The sequence below is a fragment of the Acromyrmex echinatior genome, chromosome 8, assembly GCF_024713525.1.
Source record: "Acromyrmex echinatior isolate Ae372 chromosome 8, ASM2471352v2, whole genome shotgun sequence".
Taxonomy (NCBI): Eukaryota; Metazoa; Arthropoda; class Insecta; order Hymenoptera; family Formicidae; genus Acromyrmex; species Acromyrmex echinatior.
The window spans coordinates 14,078,925-14,086,843 of NC_141859.1; the positions used below are offsets into that span (position 1 = coordinate 14,078,925).

Genomic DNA, 7,919 nt, shown 5'->3' on the forward strand with positions numbered 1-7,919 from the left:
ATTGTAATAGTTGTTTCGCAAAAATTGAGAGGTGCAGTCTATACATCAAATCAATAATAAAAATGATAAATATGCTGTAATAAATAGAAAATACATGAGCCATGAAGTAAACAACAAGACTTACGAAAAAGTATAATTCCTTGATTTAACTTTCATAAATTTTACATTTTATTTCTCATGACTTTTGTGTTTTATTTTGCATATATTTATGATCATTTTCTTTTGATCTTGTATACACTGCATCTCTCATGTTGTTCGATTAAGAACGGGAATAAAAAGAATCGGCCGGCGAGAGTGCGCCTTGAAGGCGAATCAGATCTTGTTTATCATTAATGAATCATAGTTTAATGTTTAATTCGTATACAAGAAAATTACAATAATTGATTGAATGAAACTATAATGAGAAAATAAATAAATTGTGTCTGTGTACGATAGCGTCCGATCCTGACTTCAATTTCTTCTTGAATGAGGTCAAAGAATTTTAATGAAGGACAATACTATATACCTAAAATATAGAAGCAAAGAAAAGAAAACGGGCTTATAAATCCCGTAACCTTGAACAGCGTGAAACCTGAGCCAATCATCAGATACACGATGAGTATGTACGGGACTTCGCCTGAGCTCAGGCCCCATAAAAATGTGATGGAGCGAGGAATCGCCTGAGACTGTTCATCAGGCGTGAGATAGATGAGCACGACTATTCAACAGTAATATTCGCGTATCTACCCAGAGCGTATCAGGTAGATCTATCCGAACCAGATCATTGGACATCCACTGGTGGTAGCGATCCACCGCCCAAGATCGTTCGTCGGGCAAGAAAATAATAGACTCAGCCAATGCGTTAGACACTATTCACATTCGTGCCGTATGGCAAAGACTAATAGAGAATCTCATTCCTCTTATCTGAGTCACCTTTAAATTCAGGACATAGATGATGATGAAAATCGAGGGCAACCGTTGATTTTAGATAAATTATTTTTTTGGTATCGAGCATAAAATATGCGTTCTCCTTTTTTTACGAAATCCGTCATAGAAGCAAAAAAAACTCGAAAATTGTCGTCAAGCCGATCGCGCTCTCGTCTACGCGCTATTGCGATGCGCGGAAGAAACAGGGTTGCGCTTGCGATACATGCTATTCAATTTTCGTCGCCTTTAACTCTTTTCGGGCTTGCTCGAACACATGTCTTTATTTTTGTGAAAAGTTTGTAAGACATCTGTTAAAGATCTTTCATATATAAGTTTATTACAATTAATGCAAGACATAAAGGGCTGGACATGTATTTGAAATATTTTTATTTGACAAATGGTATTTTCGTAATATAGTTGTATTTTATATTTTGTATTTCAATGGAGCACATGAAAGTATTTTGTATTTATAGTATTTCGAAGAGCACATAAAAATATTTTGTATTTTGTGTTTCAAATAAGATTGACAATCAAGCTTATTGTCTAAACAAAATACAAAAAATATTTTTATCTATCCATTTTGAATGCTTTTATGTGCTCCGCTGAAATCTAAAATACAATTGTATTATAAATATTATGACAAATTGATTGCCAGCAAACGAGAATGGATTGAAATGAATTGAAATGGATTCAGATTTTCAGAAATATTGATTCATGAATGTTAGAATGAATGTTTTTCAATCCTGAATGCATTTTTATTCATTTATAGGAATTGCATGTAGCATATCTCTATACATTTCAATCTAAAAATAATATTGGCTTTTTCTGTGCGTTGTGAATACTGTTCAATTCAAAATTTTGAATAGGAAATGCAGTTTTTCAATCCAATTGCATCCAATTGAATCCAATTGAATCCAAAAAAGTATTCGCTATTTAAAATACGCATTCGGATAGAAAAAAATTTCATTTTAATCCATTCTCGTTTGCTGGGATTGCCAATGGCATCCTTAGAACTGCTGTCAGTGATTATCCACTGATTCAGATTTAGATTATGCTTCCTTCCACATCTCTTTTCCTTTTCCTTTCTTTTTTTCCTCTCTTTCCTTTTAATTTTTCTTTCTTTTTAATCCCTTCTTTTCTATGCATAATTTAATACCGTTGATAATGTTGAACTGAAAACCAATAACTGAAAATAAAACACAAAGTATTGCTTTTTTATGAAATAGTAAGAATAAAGGTTTTATGAAAATACTTAATGAAACTTGTAAGTAGTAACTTAATGAAACGAGTAATCTTGTAGACGTTATTAACTTCTTGATATACATAACGCAACATTCCGCGATGACAGCCGTTCACGAACAGTTCACGAATTATTATGTATTACACTACTTTTACACTCGATCGGCGCAAACTAACGAATTACTACTTATAAATATTACCAATCCGTAGAAAATAAAACTATGGTGCCTAAAGAGTTTTTGTTGCTACCAACATTACCCTCTTTTTTTTTTATGAAAATTGTGTAATCCCGCATGCCCATGTGCTTGCTTGCGGTGCGTCGAGAGTGAACGAGGCAGCTCCTCGCACTAGTCGCTTGTTTCAAGCGACCGAAAATGCTTTCTCGGCAATCTCGGCTGTTCGACGGCCCTAGGTATCAATAAGGGGTGAGGGGCATTCTAAATAATAATAATATGTAAGTTTTAATAAATTGTAGTAATAGTGTATCCCTTCCATTAATCCAGAATAGTAGTCAAAGTCTCGCTACAAATGCTTTGAAGTGTTTGATGGACCAATTAGAAGAAAGAATTTTACAAACTGACCAATTAAAAAACGCTTCAAAGTTTGCAACGCGTTGATGATATCCTATAAATCATGTTAAAACGCAATAGTTTATGAGATATTTAATTGTTTACGATTTTTCATGCGCGTTATATAGTATACCTCCCCTTCATAAACTCGAGTAGCAAGAATAGTTCAGTAGAAGTAGAATTTTACCGGAAAAATTATAAACCAGCATTTCTTTTCCAGCAGGAAACAATGATTTTCGGTCGCTTGAAACAAGTGATTAGTGTGAGAAGGAGCTCGCTGTCTCGTTCACTCTCGGTGAATACATCCCATCACGAAAAATAGATGATTTTATTATTAAAAGTATCATTGAAAAATTCATTGAAAATGAATGGCGTTTTCAATAATATTTTATAGTAAGCTTGAATGAGTTTTTGCCAATGATAATATTTTATCACTGAGGATTTTATCACTAGCTAGTAATGTTTTTAATGGTTCATTAATTTTATAGTTATTAATTACTAAAATGAGTATTATTGTATTGGGTCATCTAAAAAGTATCCGCGATTTTTTGTCACTAGATGTGTGTTGATGGTCATATATCTAGTGACAAAGTACCGCGGATACTTTTTAGATGACCCAATATTATTGATGTCGTTCGACTGTAACAGAGAAATACTTGACTGTAGTTGGTTGGTTTTTATATTCTGATCCGGATTAAACCTTCGGTGGAAACTAGGCCATTGTTCTTGTAATAAACCATCATATTTTGAGAAGTTAAAATAATTTGATGCTGATTAATATGATGGAATTGCGTAATGTCGAGATGAATGATGCAAAATGACAAATCTGAGTGCATAAATATAGATATCAAGATAAAAAAACAATGATGCATTACGTGCGATTACAGTGTGCCCCTTTCTATTACACCAGTTTTGTGCTATGTTCACACGATGTGAAAAATGATAGTAAATGCGTTAAAGTTTCAAAAACTATTATGAGATTATAAATATTAATTGTAAAACATTAAATACCACAACAGTGATAATTATTTTTACAATTTGAAAAATTATATTTCATTTTAATAAGCAAATTATTAACATGAAATTAATAGTTTTTAAATTATATTCATTTGCTAGATACATCTTTAACGCATCATGTGAACATAGCACACAAAACTTGCGTGATGAAAAAGTGCGGAATAGCGCTGATTGATTGCTTCAATGACGCATTCTGTATTCCACAGTCCTATTCTGGACCGTGTGATTTCACCCTTAGATTTAAATTGTAGACGTAAGTAACGCACAAGTTTTCACGTATAACGTACAACTTATTACCGTATCTCCAAGAGACGGCAATAAATCGTACGTCATACGCCAAAATTTGCTGTTACTTATGTCTATAACTTAAATCTTTAAGGGTTTAAGCACAAGAATTGTTGTAACACTTACTTAGACTTAAATTATGACGTAAGTAATGCACAAGCTTTCACGTACAACTTATTATCATGTCTCCAAGAGACGGCAATAGATACGCCAAAGCTTGTGCGTTACTTATGTCTGTAACTTAAATCTCTAAGTAAATGTTACGACAATTCTTGTGTTCAGACTCTATATCGTCTTTGACTAGAGGTCTCCATAGTCTCTCTCTTCTGTCAATAATAGTACGCCGTATTGATACAGTACGGATTATGTGTACCATGATGTACACCTAAATAATATGTAGTATAGGTACAGCGTTGTACTATAATATTATGTACGCTTTTTGTATTGCTATCATATTGGGTCATCTAAAAAGTATCCGCGGTTTTTTGTCACTAGATGTGTGACCATCAACACCATCTAGTGATAAAAAACCGCAGATACTTTTTAGATGACCCAATATAATTGTAGCGTTACAAGTGTTAGTTGCGGTGCTTGAATCAGTACTTTTTTCTGGTTTTCCTTTCTCTCTCTCTCTCTCTCTCTCTCTCTCTCTCTCTCTCTCTCTCTCTCTTTCTCTCTCTGATGTCATGGCGTTCTGCGTGCGTTCTTTGTAAGCTTCAGCAATAGATTTTAAGTTAGTGCTTGGTAAGATTAATCATCCTTTATGTTCATTACGAGATCGACATCGGTTACTGCTCATATCATTAGGTAATTACTCGCGTCGTCAGATAAATGCTTATATTGTAGATTTTCTTATTTTTTCGTATTCTAACCTAGTAATGCGATACCGATATCCGAACCGTTATTCGCACGCAATCACGTCTCTACTTTTGTAATCTGTACGTTCTAAACAACCATTTGAGTTTGTATTAAACCGCCTTATAGCATATGAGTCAGAATCAACTCAAAGAGTAACATTTATTTGCAAACTTAACAATTTCCCCTTAATTGTCCTTCGCCATTAGTTAGTCATCGCCGGCACCCAGACACGCTCGGCGCCACATTGAGCAACCACAACGTAGCCACAGATTGGTGACCCCGACGTGATTGCGTTCCATTTAACCTAACGCGCGCGTCCTAACAAACCACAGACCTGGCTAGTGACTGAGACTATCCTCCCTTGGGCGATCAGGGCAGCGATGTCGCATATAATTGAAGTGCCTGTCGCACTTACGCGAGTCTGAATCAGATCCATGCCGTTCTGGAAATCGAAGCCAGACCTATGGTTCGTACCTTTGAATATATAGATATGGAGGAGAAATGGTGGCATCGAAAATGTGTCCAAAACCTGTGCAAGAGAGAAAGCTGTACAGTGATATTCGTCGTCTCTGCGCATGCGTCGAAATTGACAGAGGTTATAGATTCTGTCGATGACCTTTTATAAATTATACTAAGATGTGATAATGAAGGGATAAATAAATATTAATATACACAATTATACATAAGAAAATAATTTTTATTCGTTTTTGAAATGAATCAGTTTTGTAAATTTATGTCTAATGTACTCTTTTTGTATTGAATCATTAATGCACTTGGTTTCATGGAATACACGCAAATTGATATAAATTACAATTATGCTTTTAATAAGTTCCGTTTTATGATTGTCGGATATATTTTGGTTATGTGTTCTGACATTGCGCTGTCATTAAATATTGAATGGCAAACATCGTTAAACACACTTTCATAGTTATAATTGTCTTAATATTGTTTCTAGTGCGAATGATATTAGAATTTAATCGAATAACTGTTTCACAATATTTTGTTATTTTTATAATATCATCCGAAGGAAAAATTAAATTAAATTACTTCTGTTTTTTACAGTAATCAAAATTGAGTCCGTTGATTTCGCAATAAGAAATGTTGAACAAATGTAACAAACACCTAATAATTTTTTAACAACAAATCCACTGATATATTTCATTATGTCATCGATGGATTGAGTGTCCATAATGTTGATAAATAAGTGCTCGAATACATCAGCAGATAATTGTACATCATCCAAATTTGTAAATAAACCATTGCTTACATTTTTTTTCGTTGCTGACGATACATATAAAATTTGTACCATTAATGAGGCAATTACCTCTATTTGAAGCTTCAATTTCGTGTCTTACTAGTAATCTTTTATAGCTACTCTCAAATTGTTGTACAGAAGGGTTATCATTAAACCTTCCTCTACTACAGAGCGCGCTGAAAAACGTTTCTAAATGATCCTGATTTAGTTTATATATTAATAAATATTGGAGTTCCTTTTGTTGCAGAGTTCGAAAAGATCGAACATATTAATCAAGTATAAGATAAATTCAAGGAAACCAACTTTCCTAAAAGTCAGAAAAATTGGTTTATTTGTGATAAACTTCAACTCTTTTATATATTTAATTATGTCAGTTGCATACGTTTTTAACTCGTTAAAATTTTCACTTCACACTGTACTTATTTTTTTTAGAATATTGTGATCTAACATTTAATAAATCAAATGCATCATTGAAAATAGAACAATATAAAGCAGTCTCTTCTGAAGCATAAAATTGCGATAAAATATTTACTTGCAAAATGTAGAGCTGCATTGACGCTTGCGTTGAAAGTTTGAGCGGCTAGTTTTATATTCATTCTGTGATTTTTATACATAATATGTTTCTTAGTTAATTTTGTAGCAGCCTTTAAACCTTCGCTTTCTTGAAGTTTCTGTAGAGAAACAATATCATTCCAATAAATATTGCTTTCATTGTGAAATTAAAATTAATTTGTCTCCTAAAGTACTTCTAACTAATTTGAGTGCATGACAAACATCCAAAAAACAGAATACTTTTTTTTTCATAATAGGATGTAGAATATAGTTAAATGTTTAAAGTGTTCATCTAATTCAAAATTTGCGCCCAAATTCGTACACATGCTAAAATTAACAACACATCCATCGAACGTTAATGACATTATGACTCCGGTATCATGAAGTAGTTCCAGTGACTTTTCTAATATGCTGGCTCACTTCCATTTAAAGAATTTAATGAGAAATATTGGAACTTTTCTATTTAACACTATCACCATGAAAACTAACGCGTTTGTAGCTTTCGGAGAGTTATCAACATTGTTTGTACAGTTATTAACACCTAAATATATAATCATAATATCGGTTTCCATCGTAATCAATTTGTTACCGAATTGATATTTCGTCAACAATTAAATTACAGAAAATAGGACCGTTTATATGGCGAACTTTTAACGCGTTCAGTACTTCATTTGTAAATCCTGGCTAGCAATCTAATACAGAATACCATTTACGTATGGTAGAAGGTTCCGGAAGAAGATTTCGGAACGTTTTACGTACATACGTGAAAGCTTTTGAGGAATAAAAATTCAATGAAAAATTCATCGTCAGAGCGAATGATCTTAATTCTGCAGAGTATTTCTTTCTTGAATTTTTCTTCCGTTTCATGATATGATTTACGATTTTTGAAATTTCTATTTATAATGATATATATACATATATATATATATATATATATATATATATATATATATATAATATATATGTATAAAATTAATTAATTCAGTTATAACAGGCGCAGTTACAAATACTAATAACATTATGATATACATAAAAAGAGATAATATGATGTAAAAAAATCTAGATTTGTATTAACAAGATTTAATTATATACAATTCAAGATATATCTTAAATATTTACACTTCAAATAAAGATATAAAGCGGAATTCAATAAATCTATTGACACGGAATTCAATCTATTGACACGATAAGATAAATGTTTTACTGATTAAATATGTCCCAATGATTTTATTTGTGCG

At 32.5% G+C, this 7,919-nt stretch overlaps 1 long non-coding RNA gene across 1 annotated transcript; it reads right to left on the bottom strand.

Annotated features, from left to right (window-relative positions):
* Positions 1–972: 972 nt before the first annotated feature.
* On the bottom strand, positions 973–7,532 carry LOC147908844 (uncharacterized). Its single transcript, XR_015545946.1, has 2 exons — positions 6,662–7,532; positions 973–6,436 (listed from the first exon to the last, which is right to left on the bottom strand). It is a non-coding gene; the product is annotated as an uncharacterized LOC147908844 (long non-coding RNA).
* Positions 7,533–7,919: the final 387 nt, after the last annotated feature.